The sequence below is a fragment of the Dioscorea cayenensis genome, chromosome 9 (assembly GCF_009730915.1).
Source record: "Dioscorea cayenensis subsp. rotundata cultivar TDr96_F1 chromosome 9, TDr96_F1_v2_PseudoChromosome.rev07_lg8_w22 25.fasta, whole genome shotgun sequence".
In the NCBI taxonomy this organism is placed as follows: domain Eukaryota; kingdom Viridiplantae; phylum Streptophyta; class Magnoliopsida; order Dioscoreales; family Dioscoreaceae; genus Dioscorea; species Dioscorea cayenensis.
The window spans coordinates 5,159,337-5,184,243 of record NC_052479.1 but is presented as its reverse complement, the minus strand read 5'-3'; the positions used below and the strand labels follow the sequence as shown (position 1 = coordinate 5,184,243).

General features: G+C 34.0%; 1 pseudogene; it reads left to right on the top strand.

Annotated features, from left to right (window-relative positions):
- Positions 1-16,769: 16,769 nt before the first annotated feature.
- LOC120269374 lies at positions 16,770-21,776 on the top strand (annotated as a pseudogene).
- Positions 21,777-24,907: the final 3,131 nt, after the last annotated feature.

Here is a 24,907-nt window from a genome sequence, read left to right as displayed (position 1 = left end):
CACAAGAGTGCTCGGGAGGTAATCGGAAATAAATTTTATACAATAACCATAGTGTATATGATACAAATTATATATTGAAACTGTCAAGATGCATGTCACAGGTTCATGGTTTAAACATTGGGATTCAACAAGAAGCAATGGTAGCGGAAGATCCTCAGTCACAGGTAATGAAATCTAATATTTAAACAACAACTTTGCCTTGAAAAAATCTTGCTCATTCTATGATGAATGTTGACAATGCAGTTGATTGATCCCCTTGACATGGTATCAGTCAGGGCTGCAATGAGTAGGAAAAAATATCTACGGTGACAGGCAAAGGCACATCCACAATCCCTACAATAGATGCAGTCTCAACTGCAACAACCCTGATGCGAGGGCAAGAAGCTCAACAAAAATGAGAAGGGGTAAAACGCTTTGAGAAACAAAGGAGGAGTGTGTCCCGACAAAAAAGAGAAAGGTATGGATCCTCTAGGAAGTTCATCCGGTGGTTCTCGCTGTATAAAAGTGGGTGCTTTTTAGTTAGAATTACGCAGCAAAAACTTTTTCTTTTTATATTGCAACTTTCCATATAATTGAGTTGTAGTTGGTCTTTTTGCGCTTATTTCATCTTGGAAGTTGTTATGTTTTTTTATGTGTATTTTGTGAATGATGACTTAAGTAAATTTTAACAAGCAAGGTAGTATTAATTCAAGAGTACTTTTTATTATTTTTGAGGACGGGTAAAAACTTTCACACTTTGAATGAGAGATTCACATATTATTTTGGGTACTCTCTATTATTGTATTTCCACCTCTATTATACCTATATACACTTATTCATTTTAAAAGAATTGTAGGAATGTGTATTTCAAATATTGGCATCATATCTCCAATATGCAGGAATGTGTATTCAACCTATATCAAGTTGTAATTTAATGTGGTTGTAAATTGATATACATACATGGTTGTATTTGTCTCCAATATGCAGGAAAGTGTATTCAACCTATATCAAGTTGTAATTTAATATGGTTGTAAAATTGATATACATACATGGTTGAAATACATTATACCTTCAATCAACAGCCATGGGAATTAATTGTTGTGTTTTTTCCCTAATTAATTAGGACATCATCCAAGAATTGAGCTTTCTTTCAATATGGAATTTCATTGAGTCAAGATATTCATTTCACCAAAGAATAACTACAGTACCATTGTATGCAAAAATATCCATCGCGGCCGGATTCAACCATTATTCCAAAGCTCTTTTCTCCTTCACAACCTCATCCTTGTGTAAATGCCCTAAAGCTCCCAGAAGAAATTTGCAAAAGAATTTTGCTGAATCCTCCATCATAACCAGATTCGACCATTATACCGGAACTCTTTTCTCCTTCACATCCTCATCCTTGTGTAAGTGCCCTATACCTCCCTGAAGAACTTTGCAAAAGTATTAATTCTTCCCTCGAAAGACGATGGTGTTGAAGAAGAAGGCTATGTGGCAAGCTTACGATGACATGGCGTGACTAACTCTGACTCACGCATGCCACATAAACCGTCTCGACTAGGCTCGTGATGGTGACCTAGGGATTCTCCGACTGCCACATCGGCAATTGGGGATCGGAGTATCTCGAGTGACTCGCCCGGTGAAACCAAATTAAAATTGGAGTGACCGCTTTTGATACAAATTGAATTACGGTGACCAAAACTCGATAACTAGCAAAAGTTCAGTGACCAACCCAAAAATTTACCCGATATTGTATATATAATAATGAGTTATTTTTAATTATATATAAAAATAAATATAATTAATAATAAAAATAAATATTTAATTTTTATAATACTACATTTCATTCTAATTTTTGGAATGAAATATTAATATCATTAATTAGCTATTAATTTATGGTGTTAAATATAATGAGTTAATTTTTAATTATATTTTTCAAAACGTTGAAAAATGTAACTAATTAATTATCAAAAACAAATATTTAATTTTATAATACTACAATTTCGTTCTAATATTTGGATTTAAATATTAATATTATTAATTAGCTATTAATTAATGGTGTTAATTATAATGAGTTATTTTTAATTATATTTGATTAACAAATTGAATAACTAATTAATTATGAAAAATAAATGTTTGTGATAATATTGAAAATAATAATAACAACATACTTTTACATGTCTCTCATGAAGAAACAAATACTTTTGTTTCACAAATGAGAAACCTCCACCACCACCACCACCACCACCACCACCACCACCCTATTTCCTACATTAGCTTCTCTCTCATAATATATATATATATATATATATATATATATGAGGGCATATTGTCTATGGGCGTCGTTCATAGGATTTATATCCTATGGATGTTATTTTCAGCCTTCTATTTTAATCCAATGGATGGAAACCAAATCCCTAATCCACACAAATTGAAGATGAAGGTCAAACACGAAGATGACCATCATCCTTGATCCCGATCCCATTGAGTGCAAATCAAAGGGCTAGCACTTCCATAACAAATGATTTACGAGGGTATGCGCAGGAGAACGATGGCGAGCGTGCATGTCATCTATGCCGGTAGTGAACATGATTGAGAGGGCGCACCGGATGTGCACGGGCAAGATGATGAGGCGTTGGAGCTTCAATCCTCTCACGCCCACTTCACCGCCGGTGTTGCGCCGCTTCTATTTCTTCTCCCATTGTTCTCCCTCCTGTAAAGGTCTCGGTCTTGATAATCCTCGGTCCTCGGCCGGGATCCATGAAGAGAAACAAGCAAAAGGGTGGGGTTTACTGTCGAGCGTGGGGAACATTGCGAGTTCGAGATACGTGGCTAGAAGTCGAGGTCCGGCCCTGGTGTTCGTAAGGGTTTTGAAGGCGTCCTTTAGTTGTCTGGGATTTTCTGTGTTTATTGTCACTCACTGATGAAGGATGGTAGCTGGGAAACATAGGTGACTGTGAAGCTAAATGCATGGATTGCTTCTGCAAAGCTATGTTTTGTTTAAGAGCAATGGTGAGTGTTCAAAACAACTGCTTCCTTTGAGAATAGTGGGAGGAAATGACATTGTGTTTATCAAGCTTGCAGAAGTGATGTCTAACTTCTCCAGTGAGCAACATGGAAACAAGAAACTTCTTTTTTGAGAGAATTTCTATTATGTGAAATAGATAGATACTATAGAATGTAAGGTTTTGAGCTGTTTTACTGCATTCTTGTGATATTGGTATGATGTTTGTTTGGATTATTTGTAAAAAAATAAATTTCTATATGATGTAGAATGCTGATAAAACTCAAATTGATTAGACCCATAAACACATACAGAGCTTGATTTAGGATGACTTTAGAACTCATGATGAAAACATGAAGTCCCTTGATTGTTATGGATGAAGCCACTTTTAGCAAACATTTCTGATGTTTATTCCTCATTAGTTTAGTAGGTGGAGAATAAACTATTAGTGGCACATGTTTTGAAATGCTGGAGGTGAATACCTTATTATCATCAAAGAACTTGCTTTCCTTGCTTGATAAAACCTAAAAGTGGCTTGATTTTTTAGTATTTTACTTTTAGATATCAATCCATTACATTATTGGAGAATCATAACCAACATTCTCTTTAGTCATAACCAGATTGCTTGTGTATGTAATCCATCTTATTTTCGTTGTGTGAGTATTTAGGATTTATTCAATCTAGAGATTGGGTGAATTTTTAAGAAGGTTTGTAAGAATTTGATTTTTAAGCATTTGTAACCTGAGCAAATGATGAGCTTCTTTTAGGTCTCATATTCATATATAATCCATCTTAGTTTTGCTGTGTAAGTTTTAGAGATTCATTCATTTTCATGTTGATTTATTAGGATAATGTTTGTGATCAAGGTATCTTCAACACCATGATTTCAATAAGGTCTGTATTTGATTTTGTATATGTTTTATCATTTAATTTTTACTACTTAAACATTCAATTTGGAATTGTGATCCTGTAATAGGCTACAGATGAATGCTCGGCTATTCTGGAATTGGATGTTGAGCACACAGGAGCTTTGATGTTGCAGGCTCAAACTTTGGTTACACACAAGGAGTACCAATCAGAGATGAAAGAAAGAGTTTTTGATGTTGCACACTATTGAATAGACTATTGAAGAGAAGTATGAACAAAAACTGGATGTATGTTTTTGTTTTGTCAGAAACAAAGATGAAAGAAAGAGTACCTGTGAATTGTGTTATTGTCTTGAAAACAAGAAATGTGTGTCTGTACTAGAAATGATGCTGATACTAATGATGACAAATTTCTTAATTATTGTTGTGAACTTGTGTTCTTTTTGGTGGTTGTTTAGATGCTGTTATTGTAGTTGTTGTTTGTGGTTGTGGTTGTGGTTGGCTTGTGGACAGTAAAATCTACAGCTTAATACAAAATCTGTAGCTTAATATACTGTAAAATCTATAGCTTAATACAAAATCTGCAGCTTCATACAATAACAAACACAAAATTTACAGATTAATACAAAATCTACAAATTAATACAAACAAAAAATCTGCAGCTTAATACAACAACAAACACAAAATCTACAGCTTAATACAAAATCTACAACTTAATACAAACAAAAAATCTGTAGCTTAATATAATAACAAACAAAAAATCTACAACTTAATACAATAAAAAAATCTGTAGCTTAAAATCTGCAGCTTAATACAATAACAAACAAAAAAACTTTGCAGCTTAATAACTTCAAACCAAATTAAAATTGTGCCAATCAGCTTAATACAATGACTACCTGTCAGCTTAACAACTTAATAGCTTAACACAAAGAGTGCTGCCATAACCTGTCATCTTAACACAATAACAACTTAATAACTTACTAGCTTACCAACTTGTCAGCTTAACACAATACATACAAAAAGGCTGTAGCTTAACAATTTCAAAACAATTAAATCAGTTCCAAATTAGTTCCAAATCAAAACAATATTCTTCAAAATCTTCAAAAGAGCAATGAGCAACGAGAATTGACTGAATAACTGCATCAACAAGTGATTATTTCTTATAGCTCAAGACAGGTCTGCATTCCCAAATTAAAAGTCTCATTAGTAAAAATAATGATCAATTGAAAATATGAATTAAATTAACATAACAATTCAAAGAAATTATCTTACTGAATGTGCATGTAGACATGTAATGACCCTTTTCTCCCACATCTACTACAAGTACTTTTCTTCTGCAATGGCAATTGAATATTGATTCCAGATTTAATCTTTGTATTCACTTTTGGCTGACCTTTACTTTTAACACGTTTTGGATTTAGAATACTTATGTGTGACCCACATACATCATCTCCACCAGAGGTTGCAGGGAAAGAAGATGAACCAATAATCTCCTCATTTACCTCACTTTACTGCATGCACAAAACATGTTCTCGTGCACTAGAAAATTCACCAACAATTTGGAATATGTCATTTAGCTTAGGCATAATTTTTTCATACATCTCTAAGGATGATATAGACTGTGCAATACGGAAACACATATTTTGTACACTCCATTTCATCAAGGGTGTAAAAGCATTGTTACTTGTATCAACCATCATAACATTTGACCGATATCTTGCAACCATACTCCAATGATGAAGAATATAATTTTTGGGAATCTATGCAACCTCCTTCTTTTTAAATATTTTCAATATATGACAACACAACACACCCTCAGTCTCGAAATTCTTACAAGAACATGTAGTAATAGGCTCCCCATCTTCAATGCCATCTCTCATAAATATAACAATGTAATTGCAGATTTTATATTTGGCATGATCAGTCCCATCACGAATGCGTTCAGCTAGCATACTATCACTTTCTTGCAATTCTGCTTGGAAGATATTGAGTACAGCTCTTGTATACACTTCCCCTCCATGTCTCTCAATTGGATGACCTGTATGAAAGTTAGGCATAGAGTTTAAAGTCTTGAAGTCTTCATTTTCTTCATCATTTCATCGAGCACACAATGCCTTATCATACTGCATAACAAATTCATCCAATGGAGTTTGCGAATTAACAAAGCCATCAAAAAATGAGTTGATACTTTCACTGCGTTGTGTAGAGGTCATTCCAGTTGTGAAAATATTTTTCCAATATAGAAAAACCCACTTGTGTCGAATTTCATACATTTTAGTCAAACAATGTTTATCATCAATATTGTATGTTGCTTTAAGTTCACCCCATTTACTCTCAAATGCTTCAATTGAGGCACTACGATGTAACCAGTTGTTGTAGTCCCCCAGGAAGCCTTCTTTACTCTTCAAATCAACTAAATACTTCATCGAATTTCTCCCAATGTGCCATGAGCACAATCGAAGACCAGAATTTGGAAAAACTTTTGCAATAGCTTTCCCCATAGTCAAGTCTTGATCTGTAATAATGGTTTGTGGATGTTTTCCTAGCATACATTTCATCCACGTTTCAAACACCCATAAAAAACTTTCTTCTTTTTCATCTGCGATTAGAGCACAACCAAATAAAATTGATTGCTTATGATAATTAACCCCAACAAAAGGAATAAAGGGGAAGCAAAATCTATACGTTTGATAAGTGGTATAAAAAACAACAACATCTCCAAATCTAAATATGTCATTCTGCATCTTCCATCTGCCCAAAAAACAGATCTAGTCTAACCGAACTCATCAAGTTCCATATCAAAGAAAAAAAAATCATCATTGAGTTTTTTTTCCTTGAAATACTTTACAATAGCCATGCATTCTTGCCCAATATTATTACTTCGAACTGCCCTTAAATGATTTGAGCAATCTTTTCTAGTAATTTGTGCACACCCCGTATTTGAAAGTGTTTCATTCAATATTTGAGAAATTTGTCTCGGTCCCACTCTACTTTTATGCAATGCCTCTATTAAACTTTTACATGTATCATTAATATGGCGATGGGACCGCATATTCATCACTTTAGAGGGACTAGTTAGTAATCATGGTTATGTGCATCACCAAAGGTTTTTATAGTCCATAGTCCACTCTTCATTTTTGACACCACAATTCGAGCTTGGCAATTTGTCCTTGTATCTTTGCGTCTGTGTACAATTTTCTCTAGTTGCCTTTTGTCTTTCATACACTTGCTTCCTTCTTTATCACAAACAAAGTGTTGGCATGTAATTAATTGAGAATGAGACGAATGATACATGTGTCCTCTTCTTATCCCAAACCCTCTAGACTTTGCATAATCTAAGTAAAATCGATATGCTTCCTCCTTATTGTGGAACTCCATACCAACAAATGGAATTCTTTCCAATTTTTGTTCATCTTGAGACTGTGGACTATGTGCCAATTCTTGTCCATGTAAAAGTTGTTGGCTACCACCATCTTCTTGATGTTGAGATAACTCAAGCTCATTTGGATCTATTTCCATATCCTCAAATATGAAAGTGTCATCTTTGCATATTTCATCGGTGATATTCGTCATTCTATATATCCTATCAAGGAAAATACAACAAATTAGAATATATCAAAGTATGTAACTAATGGGATTACTTATCGTTACTTATCATTTTCCACATTGATTGTTGTAGATATGACCAAGTGAAAATTTGTAATGATAATTAGTTACTAATCAAATCAAAATATTTAATGAACATTAGTTATGTTGATTCAGACTTCAAAATAAACACTAATCAAACATTTCTTCCATTTGATTAATATTTAAAGGATCTGGAAAACAAAAGTGAGATTCAATACAAAGATGATCACACTAACCATGTCATCTAAATATTTATTAGGAAAGTAATATAAAGCAGTAATAAATATCTTGTTAACAGTCCCATGTAGCCTGCTCTACATAAAAGGTTAAATGAATATGGCCATTCTTTTACTCAATGCACAAGTATATTTAAAGTGAGCTTGTGAGCCACCAATTGGCAAATGGAGAAAAAAAAAACAGATTGAGAGTAAACTAAATGTTATCCTTTAAAAAAAATAGAAAATTAATCTAGGAGAAATGAAATGTAAGTATAAAGGAAGGAGTCACTGCCAGTATCGAATACATCTAATTTTCTCAAACAATTCTATGCACAAATAGAGATGGAAACATACAAAAAAAGCCAAAAAGGATATGTTAAGGCAAACGATATTCTGAAGAAGAGAAGTTACAAGGCATCGATGAGTGAATTACAAGGCAAATTGGACAACGACAACCGGAGTGGCAGCAATGACCGGATGACTACAATCGGACAGCGATAACCAGAGAGGTGGCGACGACCTAGTGGTGGTGACAATCAAAGTTGCGGCAACGACTTAGTGGTTACAAGGCATCGATGAGTGAATTACAAGGCAAACCGGACAGTGATAATCGGAGTATCAGCGATGACTGGACAACTACGACCGGACAGCAACAACTAGACAGGTGGCGATGACCCAGTGGTGGCGATAATCGGAGCTGTGGTGATGACTTAGAGGCAACGACAACCAGACATCTACAACTGGACAATGATAATCGGAACAACAACGACTACCGGGTAGTGACTACGGGAGAGAGGGTGGAGTAGTATGGGGGAAAGAGAAGAGACAGCTGCGTTCTTGTCACAAAAAGGAGAGAAATGTGGAGATGAGGAGAGAGAATGGAATCCAAAGCATGGTTTTCACCAAGTTTCTGAACCGTTATATGATAAATCCAACGGTTACAAGAAACATGCTTAGAATTCAATCTTATACACATTCATAGTTGATGAATTTCCTATATATATATATATATATATATATATAGTTCAGGAAAAACACACTAGAAGAAGCTTTGATTTCCTAATAACAACATAAGCTTTCATTTATAAAAGACCAAACAAGAACATTTGTACTCTCATTGTTACATTCAGTGATCAACAACAACAATAACTACAATAGAAAAGCTGCTTATGTTGCGCCAACACTAGAAAGTCTTGCAATACAATACATAAAAACAAACTTTAAAACAAGCACATTGTTCTTGAAATACAATCCATAAAAACTCCCTAACTCGAGATATAAATTTTAAAACAAAAAACATCACCCAATTAAAGTAAAACAAACTCATTAGGTCACATATTAGGTGTTCTAAATGACAATCTTGATAACAATACATGACGGAAGCAAAGCTTCCTGTTGTCTAGCAACCCGAAGAAAATTTTCATTTGATCATCGTTTTTAGGCAAAACCTACAAGACAGATTATTACATCATCATTATAAAAAATTTAAAGCCAAATCATGGAATAAAAATTGAATTGTGGTTACAAGAACCTGTAAGATGAACATCGCCTCATCATAAAAAAGACCATCAATCTCAAAAAATACTTGTGGCAACATGATTTTCATTTTCACAATTTCATCATGAGCATCCTCATGTGCTTTCTCACGGGCTTCACGAGCCTCATCATGAGCTACTTCACGCGCAGTGGCATCGGCTAGTGTTTTAAATCTTGGACCAACAACTTCAACAAATTTGTGCAAATTTCGTGAAATTTTCCCTACTGATTAGTCCACAACACTTTTCCTCTTCCGACGTGCTCTTGAGGTACTTGTTTCTGATCCTATGGGTGATGGAGTCGGAATGGGTTCCTGTGTATCCATACAAACATCATTACTTCCAAATTGAAAGAAGCCTGTGTTGTCATCCAATGTGATATTCTCATGTAAATACTGCTCGACATCATCACCAATATTGCCTGTTGCACTTCCATGTGCTCAATCTCTTGTAAAGACCACGACAAGATCATTGAAGAAAGAAAAAGTTTTTCCATAAAGACTGGCTGCCTCCTTATGATTTTGCATTGCATGAACAATAAAATTAAAATCCAAATACCATAGATCTTAAGATGGTATAAAGTAAATTTAAAATTTTTCATACCTTCACATACTCATCATATACATTTTTTCTCACATTCAATAATGAACATCTCGTAGTTCCAAACAAGTCCACTTATTTGAAGTTTATCGGCTATTGTAGTGGTTTTGCTTCTATAAAATTTAATCCGAGTCTCTATGTTAGGAATAGCCTTTAATGTGCTTTTTGGAATCTTTTTCTTCACCATTCTTTCTAATTAAGCAAGGTAATCATTTTTAAACCCATTTTTAGCCTGCCACATTGGATTTGTAGATAGCTCAACTAAGCATTAATCAAGGCTTTAACTTCATCTATGGTCCAGTAGTGTTTGCTTTGGCTCCTACTTTTGGATTGTGAATCTGCATCCATACTAAGCAACAAAAGAAAAAGAGAAAAAGAAAAAAAAAATTATTAGCTTAGATATTTTCATTTGTCATAGACTTCATCAAATTCAGAAATATTTAAAGCTTCAAGATTTTTCATAGAAGATACATATATATATATGAAAGATAAAGGGTTGCCATCAAGTCATACAAACATCAAAATAATTAAAAAAAATACATGTTGGTTCTTCATACAATACAATAGCATTAGAAACTATGTCTATCATGTCATACAATACGATAAAACAAAGTAATTAACAACTTGAGTATGCTGAAGTTGAGTGCCAAGTATTAAACATATCCACACCCATGTTAAGCCAAAATTGTGTCCATTCATCCATTGGTTCGATGGCCATAATGTTTTCTATATCATCTGGTGCGCTTTCTTCTAGGGTTGCATCACTAACATCATCTTCTGCAGGATCATCTACCATTTCTTGCCTAATAAAGTTATGAAGCAAACAACAAGCATTTATGATATACCGTTGAGTGGCTATATTATAAAAACTTAGGTTAGATAAGATTTTCCAATGACTTTTTAGAAGACCAAATGTCCTTTCAATGACGTTTCTTGCGATAGCATGTTTCATATTGAAAAATTCTTGATGTGTAAGTGGTTGATGCCCATCGTCCTAAGAACTTCAGTGGTAGTGTTGTCCTCAAAAAGGTGCAAGGAAACTAGGGCAATTTGCATACCCAGCATCTACTAAGTAGTAGAAACCTAGAAAATAGAGAAATATTTCATATTAGGTCATTAGTAGGTCTCCAAAAGCAATAAATTTTTTTTTTTTTTACCGTCGGGAACCTTCAAGCCATTAGGCTTTGGCACTGCATCCCTAAGAACCCAATCATCGTGGGATAAACCTTCTCATGCAGATAAGACATATATAAATTGCATGTTTTAACTACAGACAGTGAGGACATTTGTAGTAATTTCAAATTTTCTTGATCTATATCTTGGTCGATCAATTTTGGGTACATTCACATGAATAAGTGTCCCATCTAATGCTCCAAGACAATTCTACATTAAATAAAAAAAATAATTAGTCACATAATATTTAGGACGAACAGAGCATAAGAACCTAGGTAATTACCTTAAACCACTTCCACCTAGAGTCATTTGAGTTTTCAGTTTCAGGTTCTGGTTTCTTCAAATAACAAAGTGACAAAGAATAATTGACTTCAGCACAACATGGAAATGTCGACTAACGGTCTCTCCCGATCGGAGGAATTGAAATTTAATCACTCTATTCTTGACATGATGTGCTATAATGTTTAAAAACATTACGATCATTTCTTGGACACCAACACTTAATGTACCTCATAGCCCACCGGTTGTAGTTAACAACTGACACAAATTATGAAAACAACGTCAATCCATGTGTAACATGTCAATGCATTTAATATTACTTTCCAAAATTAAATGGTAGATGTAGTCATGTTGTTTGCGGCGTAGTAGATGATGATGAAATCACATGTTCAATCATTCTTTGTCTATTATTACTTTACTCCGTTGCACACGTGGTGAGGACAACACATAATACGTAGAAGTAGCATACGATCATTGTGCAATATACTTGAAGTTGTTAAAGCCTCGTCATGTTATCAAAATCTAAGGTGGCAATAATGCGTATGTGTAAGTTAATAAATATTTTTTGAAGCAATGGAAAAAAGTGTTATTTGCATATATAAAATAACATGACAAGTATTTAAAGAACTAGGTTAACATTATTTGGATTGATGTGATATTTTTTCATTTTTTGAGAAGACGAAGACACATTATTCCCCTAAATCATTAATTTATGTCCGAATTTAAAAATGATGATCAAACTCTTCCAATGTCAGAAACTTTTTTATTGGCTTGATTTTCATGTTTCTCATTTACAATCATAGCAACTTAACATTGTCTTCTTCCTCCATTTTCATATTTTTCCTTATGCATAATAATAGGAGTTAGCTTTGGTCCTATATGAAAATGTTCATTTTGTAGCTTATTTAAAACCTGAAGCATCATTTACAAGCCTATATTTTTGCCTTTTAATGTATGCATAGGGCTATGAGATATACATATGATTAGTGTTTAAGCAAGTGAGTAGTTTGCTGAAATTCACATCTCCTACCATGCATTTTAGCTTGTGATGTTAGCTTAGTATTTGTGTTTAATTTACAAATATTTGAAACCAAAATAAGGATACACACCAAAATATGAGAACTGTGGACTTTGAAAAGATGCATAGTATTCAAATATCTAAAACCAAAATATGAAATGTGTGGTCTTGCACAATCTACTAATTATACAGTATCTGTATACTTATGCTATTATGCATGCTCACAAATTTTCATAAGAACTGCTAGCAAACCTATATCCAAATCAAAGATCATTTTAATTTTAAAGACTACCTCCAATATTCAAAGAGCAAATAATTTAGGCCATATAATTCTTTATGTTTGGTTAATGCCATTGAAATTCTTTGATTTTTTTTTTAAATAAATATGCTACATACCACAAGCACAATCTTTTCACAATAAGGATATACAAAAGCATAACAACCAAACAAAAGACAGTGCAGCATACCTTTTCAGGAGAACTTAGTAACCTTATCCTTTTCTCATACTTGAAGAATGCTCTCTTTCAATATGATTCTGCAATTGCAAGGAAAATTGACTAAGATAAATAAATGTGGGCAATTTACTTAAACCCAATATAAAGAAGAATCATGGCAAACTAAATGAAACAATACAATGCTTGGTAAGTACAATACTAACACAAGAAAATAGCTTCCACAAAGAATAAGAAAGGCAGTTGCAGAGTCATGGCAATACATAATTCATCATATTCAAAACACTCTTCAAAACAATAATATTCATGTTCATTCATCTTCATCTGTGATGCACAACTATTTTTCCACCCAACTGAGCTGATTCCACTGTTCAAGCATAAAAAGAATGCAAAAAAAAAAAAAGAAGGAAAAAGTAGATCTAAATCATCCATAAAACCAATACAAAACAAACCATCATCAAACAAACTGAAACAAACAGCATTAGGGAGTCAACAAAGCTATAGGATACTTGCAAAATGTTTCCTTTCAAGCAATTAACCCAATAAGAACTCAATAACAACTACTAAATTTCAATAACAACATCTACAAGGGACAATGTCTCCGAAACATACATGAATGAAACCAAAATAAAGACCAAACTCTTGCGATCGAGGAAACGGCGAGGGGCCATGGCGAGATCGTCTCCAGCCATTACGGCTCACTGGCAGGGAGCAACCAGGTGAGGCTTGTGGAACCTCACCCTAACTACGAAGAACAACTCAAGGCTCAAAACACTGATAATAATAAAAAATTGATCTCAATGGCATTTTTATCTTTTGCACATTCAGGATTGGGGTAGTCCAGCCATTTGGTGGAGATTGCCAAGCCTTCACACACTATTCTCCCACTCCCACTCATGTATACCCATACACACTCTTGTGCCCCCCTCCCCCTTCACTCCCAATCCACTCCGAACAACCAAACATACCCTTATAACATCAAAGTTCAAGTTACTCTTGTACAACATAAAAGATTCTAACAATTTTAAAATTGAAAAGTAATAAGGATGAAGTGAAAGATACTCCGATCTTTGATGAGCTTTAGTGTGGTGCTACGGATAAACTTCGACATGATGCTTGGTAGCCTTGCGAGTCTAATTCTCTAATCCCTTATGTTGGATGAGCTTTGGCATGAAGCTTGGTAGCCTTGAATTGAGTTACTATGGTGGATAGGTAAAGCATTGAAGCTACAATATTTTGATTAATGAAACGCTACACCGATAAATTGAATATTGTCAATCTCAATGCTTCATTTTGACCTGTTTCACCTAGCTAGGTCACACATTTCATAGCTAGTTTATATCTATTTTGGGTTATGGGGCGCAACCAAACGAGCCTCATAGTCGGTTCCTGATTTTTCTGATTAAACCGAGCGGGCTGATCAATGCCTAACTACATTGCTCCTAACACATCCATTGAGTACAATACACTCAAAAAAGTATGGTTGGGTAAACTAGGGATATTGTGGGTGTTTGGATGCTCGAACCTAGGGCAAAGAACTTTTTTTTCTCAACTATGCATTTGGTATGAAAGGGTATCAATTATGATGTCAAGATTTGAAAGGAGCTAAATTTCTTATTTTAAGAGATGTGACATTTGTTGAGTTAGCTATGTTACGTGCAAAGGAGCAAGTAGCTAAGTAGACTACTAAGGAAGTTGTGACAACCATGAAGAAAATGGAGTTCAAAATTCCAAACCAACAAAGCCAAGTTGTTTGGCCTAATTTGGAGTGTGATGATGACACTCATGTTGGAGGTGATTCCAATGTTGTCAGAGGAAAATGGCTCAAAAGAGCAACAATCATATATTTTGGTAAAAGATTGATCTAGAAGAGAAATTTAACCGCTTAGGAGATATGGATATCTAGATATTGCTTATTGTTTTATTGTGGCCGAAGAGATGGAGTTTGGTGAGCCTTCAAACAACAAGGAGGCAATATCTTCGTGTGAACAATAAAATGGACTTCTAACAGTCCACTTGATATGCTTATAAAGCCTTTATTGATAATGAAGTTTAGTTATTGTGTAGAGTTGATTTTGGTTTCTAGTTAGTTTGCTTTTATGTTTTAAGGAGAGGTTTCGAGCCACGGTGGAGATTATTATGTGTATCTTCCATATCACCCTAATTAACAAATATCTTGGAGTATATTTGCAAACTTTTGTAATTTCTCTTTCTCCTTAAAAGGTTTGTTGCTTTATATTTTATTTAAACATTGTACTCTTACTGTGAATTAAGTTTGATTCCTTTTGAGAAATTTCTCTATGTTTTCTTCATTTTTGACCATTTTTTTTTTTCTCAAAAACCTAACATTTATCCACTTCTAAATTCTTCTAATAGGATGACCATACGAGCTTTTGCATAATAAACCTAATAATAATGTGCAATAAGTCAAGCCATGGATGATAATTATAAATCAATAGGTATAATATAATACACAAATATGATATGTCTCTATAGCCTTTTTTTCACTTTTTAATAATTTGCGATTGCCCCAGAGTCCAAGTTCTGACATGGGTATTATAAGTCTAATAAATTTATAATAATTCAAGGTCTTCTGGTTAAATTCTATTTAATAAAAAAATTGATGGTCAACACTTGTTTACTCTCTAATGGTAAAGGCTTTTGATAATACTTGGGCAAACGGATTTAAAACCTCTTCTCCATGGTGCTATTTTACAATCTTGATGACTATCGTTCTCGGGCCCAAGTACTATATTTCATAGTACTATTCAAATAGGTTCCGGTGAGTTTCATATAAAAAGAGTCATATCCCTTGGGTTGCATGATAAGGGGATTTATTAGTTCAGTATAATTATATCAAGTCATATCCTTCGGACTTTCATTGTTCTATATGAAGCTTGGATGAGTTAATAAGCCTTTAGAAAATCGATAATCCATCATAATTAATGCACCTTTTAGCATGTTTGTCCCTTGACAAATCTTAAAGTGAGAGGCTCCTATCCCCTGTTGTCAAATATATATATATATATATATATATATATATGATGAAGATAGAAATATCTTTAATTGACCAAGACACCCCATGGAATATATTTAATCAAACAACACTTATGGAAAAACTCAATTATGAAAGTCTTAATTATTTCTAAGGTGCTTATCTTTTTGGCCCATATTAATTACCCAAATTGCAATTTTATTGATTTAATTATATATGTTGATGTTTGTTTTTAATTTTATTTTTTTTTTTAAACTTTCCTTTGAACAATCCTTGCATGTTCGGGTGGTATAATAATAGTCCACAGTGATAAAGATTAAAGGTAAAATCATCCAAACAATTATCCTAAAATAATTTATTCTATTAAAAAAAATATTTTAAATCATAACCAGCAGTAACCAGTTGTATTTTCAACAGAGGGCAATTTTAGGTGAAATAAGAACACTATAATTCATATAGTTACCAATAAGCTTGTAATCTTTTTTCAAAAAAATATTAAAATATAACACTTTTCTCATGATATTTTATTTTATTTATTAAATAACTCATCTTCACAAATTTCACTTTATCTAAAGTGTATTCTTTTTTTAAAATAGATACAAGCATAACAAAACAAACAAATAAATAAATCCAAGTTTGCCACATTCTAAACGCTATTTTTTTACATTTTGAATTTCATTAAATTTTAATATATTTTTTATCATTAAAATATTTTCCAAAAAATTAATTTGGCCTTATTCCTGAAATTTCATCATTAACTTCATTAAATTAAATAATGTCCCCCAAATCCCAATAAAATATCCATCTTAAAAAAAATAAAAATAAAATTCTAAAAACCAAGACCTCAAAATCGAAAACGAGGATAATTTTCAATTTTCATTAAAAAAAATCATAATATAATATAATTAATTAATTTTCCAATAAATAAAATTTAAATAAGAGAATAAAATGGACGGCCAGGATCTCATCATGAAATTCACGTCCTTTTCTTTTGTCAACTTCTCATCTTCAAATAATTCGCGATTCTTTTCATTCTCTCGTATCACTACAAAGCTCTTAACAATGGCGGCCACTCCCAATCCCATCCTCCTCCTCGCCGCCGTCGCCGCCATCGCCGCCGTATCCTCCGCCGCATCCTCGGCTCACCCTGCCTATGAATCACCGGCGACCTCTTGCTCCACCTTCGCCGACGCCGATCTCTTGCCGATTCGCAGGGAGGAGTACGATGGCGGGAGGATTCTCGACATTACTCATGCTTACCACGAGGATATGCCTGCTTTTGAGTCCGATGATGGAATAGGCCAATTCCTCTGGCTCCCGCAAGTCCTTGAAGAATGGATCAATCGCCAATTTCTCCGAGTTCAAGTTCCCTACTCACACTGGCACCCATGTCGATGCTCCTGGCCATTTTTATCAGCACTATTTTGAGGCTGGATTCGATGTTGATACCCTTGATCTTGCCGTCCTTAATGGTATGTTTCCTTTGTGTCTTGTGCCTATTAGCTGTTTGATTTTATTCTTGCACACTGAGGTTTCGGGTTTTGAGATTATTGACTGAAAGATTATGTACAGGAGGTTTTTTGCTTGCGTTTTTATTGATGTATATGCTAAAAATGATGTTTTTGTTGGTTGAGTTGGTTTGGTGCTTCGTTTATTGTTCATTCTTCTTCGCATGCTCAGAACCATTGATTTTCTTTTCGTTTTTTTTTAAATTACCTTTTTTGATTGATGCTGCTCTGTGTTTCCAAGCGCTTTTTGGTCTGATTTGGTTTATTTTAAGATTGTTATTCTGTGATTTTATTTCTTATTGGGCTTATTCTGATGCATGGGTGTTGAGATTAATTGAAAATTTGAAACTTTTTTTGACTATGATCGAAACTACCATACTGAATCAAGAGCTTTGGTGAAATTTCATCCCGTTCTGGTAACACTAGGTATCATATCAGGTTGCTGTATGCTTTTATGTAATAATCCATTTGCTAAAAAAATCTTAACTTTTGATTTGGAAGTGGCTTATGTAATTATGTTGGTTTGGTGCTTCTTGAGCGCCTCATTAAAATGTTCAGTTTATTGATTCTCAACTTCTTGCATCCATAAAAATAGATTAAAAAAGAAAATCTGATCTATGTTCCTTGTAGTTACATGCGCCTTCTGTCTTAAGCTGCTTTAATTCTGAGCTTGTTACAGGACTCTTTCCTATTGTGCGTATTCTTTGTGAACAATTGAAATATCCGGGTAGTGACATACTGATTGCCATTTGATGCAAATTGGCACTGGCTGAAGCTAATTATAAAACTGGATTTCTTCACTGGGAATGATGCTTGGTCGTTATGTTATTTGACTCAACTTTGTGGCTGGAACAGTTGGCTGTAAATTGTTCACTTTTTACTTTAGTCGATGTAATACCAGCATGAAACAAATCCTTTGTTAAGAAAATGAAGATGATGCATATTCTGCTGCCTTTGGGCAATGTAACCTTGGGGTTCTATCATGTTTTTGCACCAGCATATGTACATGATCAATTTAATAGTTAATACATAGTTTGTTTTGTTATTGATAATTAGATGCTAAATTCTAGCGACCAATTTTTTTGTCTATTATGTTAGCTTTTCTGAATGATGAGTATCAATCCTTATACTGATATATTTCAAATATTTACTGGTGATGCTAACAGGTCCTGCATTGGTAGTGGATGTTCCTAGGGACAAGAACATAACTGGTAACAGCTACTGCTCAGGCCTCTATTGGAAAGTTTAATGTTTGCAAAGCCTTTTGTGCACAGAAAAAAGTGTGTCACATGATTTTCTTTTGCTCAGCATATTCTTCTTAGGAATTTGATGGTACAGAATTTTCTGCTGTGATGTTAGTGTACTCCATAGCACATCTTATGATAATATACTAGATGACCTCTTACTTGAATGACACTACATAAAACAAGTTCTATATGTAGCTTGTTTGTCTTTACATTTTTCTCAACTTGGGTACTGTCAATTGGAATCGACATCTCCTTCGCATTGCTTGTTTGATAGAATCAGCATAGTGGAAGTTTCAGTTGCATGGCTTATGGAGTCACAATATTCATGAGCTTGATGAAATCGAGGGACAACTCTTCTGAAATATGTGCCGCATATCATTGCTTCAATGAAATCAATAAACAGCTTGCCTCAAGTTTGTAAAATCACTGAATACTTTCTTTGGAAAACATAAATTCATTCAATTGTTAATTTGTAGTATTAAATGCTATTATCTCATGCCATCTAATGTTTATCTTTGCTCATTTTTTAATTGTTATACCATTTGACACATGGGCCATTGGACTGGTGCATACCAACAAGCAGGAGGAACCCGCTGATATGCCAAAACTTCCCTTCCCCTGCGAGCCTGTTAGATATTTAATGTACTTTGTCTGTCTTGATATTTTCAAATTGTCTTGCTGATGCTTGCTTGATCTGAAGTATAATTTGTAGCATTTGACTTTACTAATGCAAAATTTCACTCAACAGCTGAGGTGATGGAATCTCTCCATATCCCAAGAGGTGTGCGTCGAGTGCTTTTCAGAACATTAAACACTGACAGGTCTGTGCTGAGTGTCAGCTTTCACAAATAATTGTTGGAATGCCACTATTAAATAAATTAGATTTTCTTTTACTCCACATGGCAGCATATATTTTTCATGTGTTTTGTGCACTGAACATGTCAAATGACCTCTTGATGTTTTCTATTACATCATTATAAAGATATTATTATTTCAAACTTGATTAACACAATGCCTGCTACATGGACATCAGTTGAATAGTATTTTGAGTCATTAGTCACTAGTTACCAATACTACCTTTAACTCTTCACTAGAATATTTTGCTGTCAAAAGGAGCATTGCATCTAGTTTTCTTTACCTTTTATGATGATGCTGCATAATTGGGTTTAACTAGAAGGTTTAAAGTATAAGCAAAACAATTGAATTAACCTAATGCTTTTATGTGAAGGTTCTGAGCTATATCATGTACTCTATAATTGAATACTTTGAACAAAATGACTAGCATCTTATTATACTGTGTTTAACATGCCTTAGGAAACTCATGTGGAAAAAGGAGTTTGATTCCACCTATGTGGGGTTCATGAAGGATGGTGCACAATGGCTGATAGATAACACTGATATTAAACTTGTTGGTGAGTTCAAATTTTGTACTTATTCACCACTCACTGACTATCAGGTAGAATATGACAGTTTATTTGCAATTGAGTCTAGATTTTTTCCTGTTACTATTATGAATTAAATGCAGAGCTACTGCAAGATATAACTAAACTCCTAAATTCCTAATGTCATTAGCTTTGTTATGGATCATTAACTGTCTCTCTGTCATACTTTGCATAAGGACAGGATTTGGATAGATTTATGCAAAGAAATACATGATAGGTATAGGTTTTTTCAAAGATGAACATGAGAAGAAGATCGCCTAAAATTTTTCCAAGAAATAAAGTCAAGTGGCCCTTAGTAGAATCTAATACCTGATATAAGTAATTATAAGTTGTATTTTCTTTTCAGCCTAGAGATGTGTGTGTATATATATATATATTTTTAAATTGTGCAAACCCTCGGACAAATTTTGCCTTAATCTCTGGCTTTTAAGCATAGAGTGGGACAACAAATTGTGGAATTAATCAAAATTCAACTGTGGAACAGGTTTACCATGTGACAATACCAAAAGTTCTGAATCAAAATTTAGGGTTCTTGGTCTTTATAGTTTATACTTTTGTAATACCACAAATGGCTAAATATCAGGTTTGATGATATCGATATTCAATTTCACATTCAATTCCAACATATGGCACATTTGTTTCCATCTGCATGATTATTCATGCTGATAACTTATAACCTCTTCTCCTGTGGGTTGTAGGGCTCGACTATGTATCCGTTGCTGCATATGATGATTTGAAGTCTGCTCACTTAGTTTTTCTTAAAAGCAGAGTACGCTATTCTCTCTTTCTTGATGCAAAAAAAAAAAAGTAAAATTTTGTTTGTTTTTGGTAAAATTTTTAAGCTACTTTAAATTTTATTTGAAGTTATTATCGGAAAATTTTGCTTAAATATTCTTGGTAAGCACATGCTAATGGTGAGAGTTAAGAATTGGTTTTTGAACTGTACCATAATGTTGCCATCCTTGAACTCATGAATTGGTCATAAATCTCATGAAAATATTCACTTTAGTCCTTGAACTACACAAACATGTTCACTTGTATCCTTGAACAACATATATTCTTTTTGTTCCTCATGTGACACCACAACTGAAGTAGAAACTAAAATAATTCATCATAGAGACACACTGCTAAGCTATGAACCTAAAGTGAATTTTGCTTTTTAAGACCAAAATGAACATTTGGATAGAGTTTAGGGACTGATTGTGGACTTTCAGATATGATAAATTTCCCATGATCTGAATTTTGCTACCAAAGGCAACATCCATGTTCCTATCCAATAACAAGAACTATACCAATGTTTTGTATAATCATTCACAATAATTTCTTTTTGCCACAACCAGTACAATAAATTATCGTAAGATTCATTTTGACATACATTGTCTTTGAAAACTGTACTCAAATTTATCAACTTTGCTCTTGATTTGTTCACAAGATCATTTCCAATTACTTACAAATTGTTCATTTCCAACCACGTCAGGACATCATCCTTGTGGAAGCTTTAAATCTAGATAATGTCGAAGCAGGGATCTACTCTTTACGCTGCTTACCTCTACGGTTGGTCGGTGCCGAGGGCTCACCCATCAGATGCATTCTCATAAAATAAAATTCTTGATCAATGCCGATGTTCGCCCATCAGATGGTTTCTTATCAAGTGGTAGTCTTAGTTAAAGATGAAAACTTCGAGCAAATGGCTTGTCCAGTGAAATCTGCCTAAAAAACTTTTGTATGTTCTTTGTTGTAACATAAGTTTCTCTTAATGTGTCATTACCAGTAAAAACTTTTGTATGTTTTTTTCCTTTTTGTAACATAAATATATTTGTATGTGTTATAACCCCCTTTTCCTTTTTACAAGCGGAGATAAGACAACCTAGGACTCAAAAATAAGAAAAAGTGGATGGCTAGGATCTCATAATGGAATTCACGTCTTTTTCGTTTGTCGACTACTTAGTCTTCAAATAATTTGTGATTCTTTTCAGTCTCATATCACCAAACTCCAACAATGGCGATTACTCCCAATGTAATCCTCCTTCTTCCTGCTATCGGCATCATAGCCGTTGTCTCCTCTGTCACCTCCTTGGCTCACCTTGTTTATGACTCCCTAGCGATCTCTTGTTGTGCCTTCGTCGACTCTGATCTAGTGCTAATTCGCAGGGAGGAGTATGATGGTGGGAGGATTTTAGATATATATTAGCCATACTTACCAAGAGGATATGCTTTGCCTTTGCGATTGTGTTCGCGTTGGCCAACTCCTCTAGCTCCACAAGTCCATGAAGAACGGATCCATCGCTAATAACTTTGAGATGAAGCTCGCTACCCACAATAGTACCCATGTTGATGTTCCTAACCAAGTTTTTCAACATTATTTTGAGGCTATATTCGATGTTGATACGCTTGATCTTGCCATTCTTAATGATATGTTTCCTTTGTTTCTTCTGTCGATTAACTGTTTAATTTTATGTTTGCATTTTTTGAGATTATTCATTAAAAGTGTTAGTTCTGTTGGGTGTTGGGTGTTGGTTATTAGAATTCAATTAAAATCTCATGCAAACACAACCAATCACACCATACAATAATGAAGTGGAGATACACGAATTAATAACTTAGTTCAGCACAACACTTGACTACGTTTGGGGAGGCTAAGCCCAAAGATAAAAATCCACTAAAATAGAGGCATAAACATGAGTATAACTCTGTCAGTAATCCTCACAAGGTATACAAGCACCCTCGCTAAATTGCTCGATGGTCACACTTTCACCCACAAACTTGATTCTCTCTCCGCTGGCTCATTTTAAATTTTCAGAGCAGAGTTTCTTATATAAACATCTTCACATCCCAAAAATAGCACTTTCCTCTTTTAGAATCTCTGCTGCTACTAACTTTAACACCTTCCAAAATCAGTCATTACACCTCCTGTTGTAACCGAGTTACAATGTGACCCTCTTGCTAACATTAACTGAGTTCTAGATTCGGTTGCAACACTACCTCAAGATGCCTCTAACTCTCATAATTATGTCTGAGTCGATGTCATTGAATCCTCCAGATCTTGACCTGCCAGCAACTAGCTAGCCTCCTCACTTCCTATCAGCAATACCCTCTCAAGGGTAGAACACCACATGACACGCCATTTTCATAATAAAGGTAGTCTTCAACAATCTTGGATGATCATTCACATTTTCAACTAAACTTGATCTCCAAGTCATCTAAATTTGGTCTTGACACTCTTCTAAATTTAATCTTCTATTCATCAAAGTTTGTCTCTTCTTAGTGGTGTCTTCAATCTTCATGATGAATAGATGTGTCTTGAAATAGCTTCGACCATAATTAGCTTTGTTCTTCATTTAGTCTTTATCTTCAATTGGTTACTTAGATCTTGCTTGCTTGCTTGCTTTTCCCTTGTATAACTTGTGTCTCCATTTAACTTGTTACCAAACTAGGCTTCTATTATTTTGGCATCCAAGAAGTTGCTCTTCCAAATCAAACAACTTGTCAAATATAGATGGAATCTTCTTCTTAATCTTCAACTGACCAAATATAGATTTACCTCCACATAATTATTTACTTCCTTTCCAAGATGGCTCTTTCTCAATATAGCTCCAAGTCTTAATTGTGCCACATCATCAACAATGGTACATGATCACACCTTGTCATCATTAGCGCCATGTCATTGTGTTGCCACATATGTATGTCAAATGATGCCAATTGTGTGCATTTGCACTAACAAAAAGACTAAACTAAGTGCATAAGGTTATTACTAGCATATTTATTGATGCCTATGCCGTACTGGTAAATTTTGATTGAAAATTGATTAAGTTGGTTTTGATGCTTCATTTATTGCTCATCAAATGATCTATTTACTAATTCTCAAACTTCTTTGGATATCCAGAACCATTGAGATGCCCAAGCAGCTTTGGTCTGAGCTCTCTCTATTTGAAGCTTGACATGCAGCGACTTTTTCCCTTATGTGCATATTCTGACGCATAGTTGTTGAGATTTATTGAAACCTTATACTACTTTTGACTCTACTAAAAGTGCTTTTGAGTGAAACTTAATCTCATTTTGACAACTCTATGTATCAATATCATATCAGGTAGTGGCATGCTTATGTGCTTTCCCATCTACTAAAAAATGTTAACTATTAATTTGGAAGTGGCTTTTGGTTTGGTGCTTGATTACCTCTTTATTAAAACATTCAGTTTATTGATTTTTAACTTCTTGAAACTATAGCGATAGATTAAAAAATAATGATAATAAAAATAAAAATATGATCTATGTTGCGTTGTAGTTACAAAACCTTTTGGCTCTAGCTGCTTTAATTATGAACTTGTTACAGAAGAATTTCCTACTATGTTTATTCTTTGTGAAAACTTGAAATATCCCTTTTATGACATACTGATTGTTGGTCGATCAATATCGGTGCTAGCCAAAGCTAATGTTGAATAATGTATAAATAATTTAGTAGTAATGATGGTCTGCTGGAAATTGTAATATACCATTAATAGTTTCTGGAAATTTTTAAGGTTGTGTTGGAATATGAAAGATATGGAATGATAATGGGGCGTATTAAATGAAGTCATTATTATGAGATATATGTATGGAATATGAAAGGTCATTGTAAAGCTTATATATTGGCTATATGTCATGTGTTTTGTAAGAGGGTAGAATTAATAAATATATTTTCTAAATGAATTATCTCTTCAGTATTTCTTCTTGAGTCACCTTTTATCTTTGCTTTCCCGAACCAAGCAAACCTTGCCTCTAATACCACTTTGTTGGGCAAATATAACAGCAGACGATATTACTCAAAGAGATATTAGGAAGACATTCCATACAAATATCTCATAATAATGACTACATTTAATACATCTCGTTATCATTTCATGTCTTTTCATATTCCAACATAACTTTTATACTTCTTAGAACTATTAATGATATATTAAGGTTATCATTTCCAACATCCCTCCATA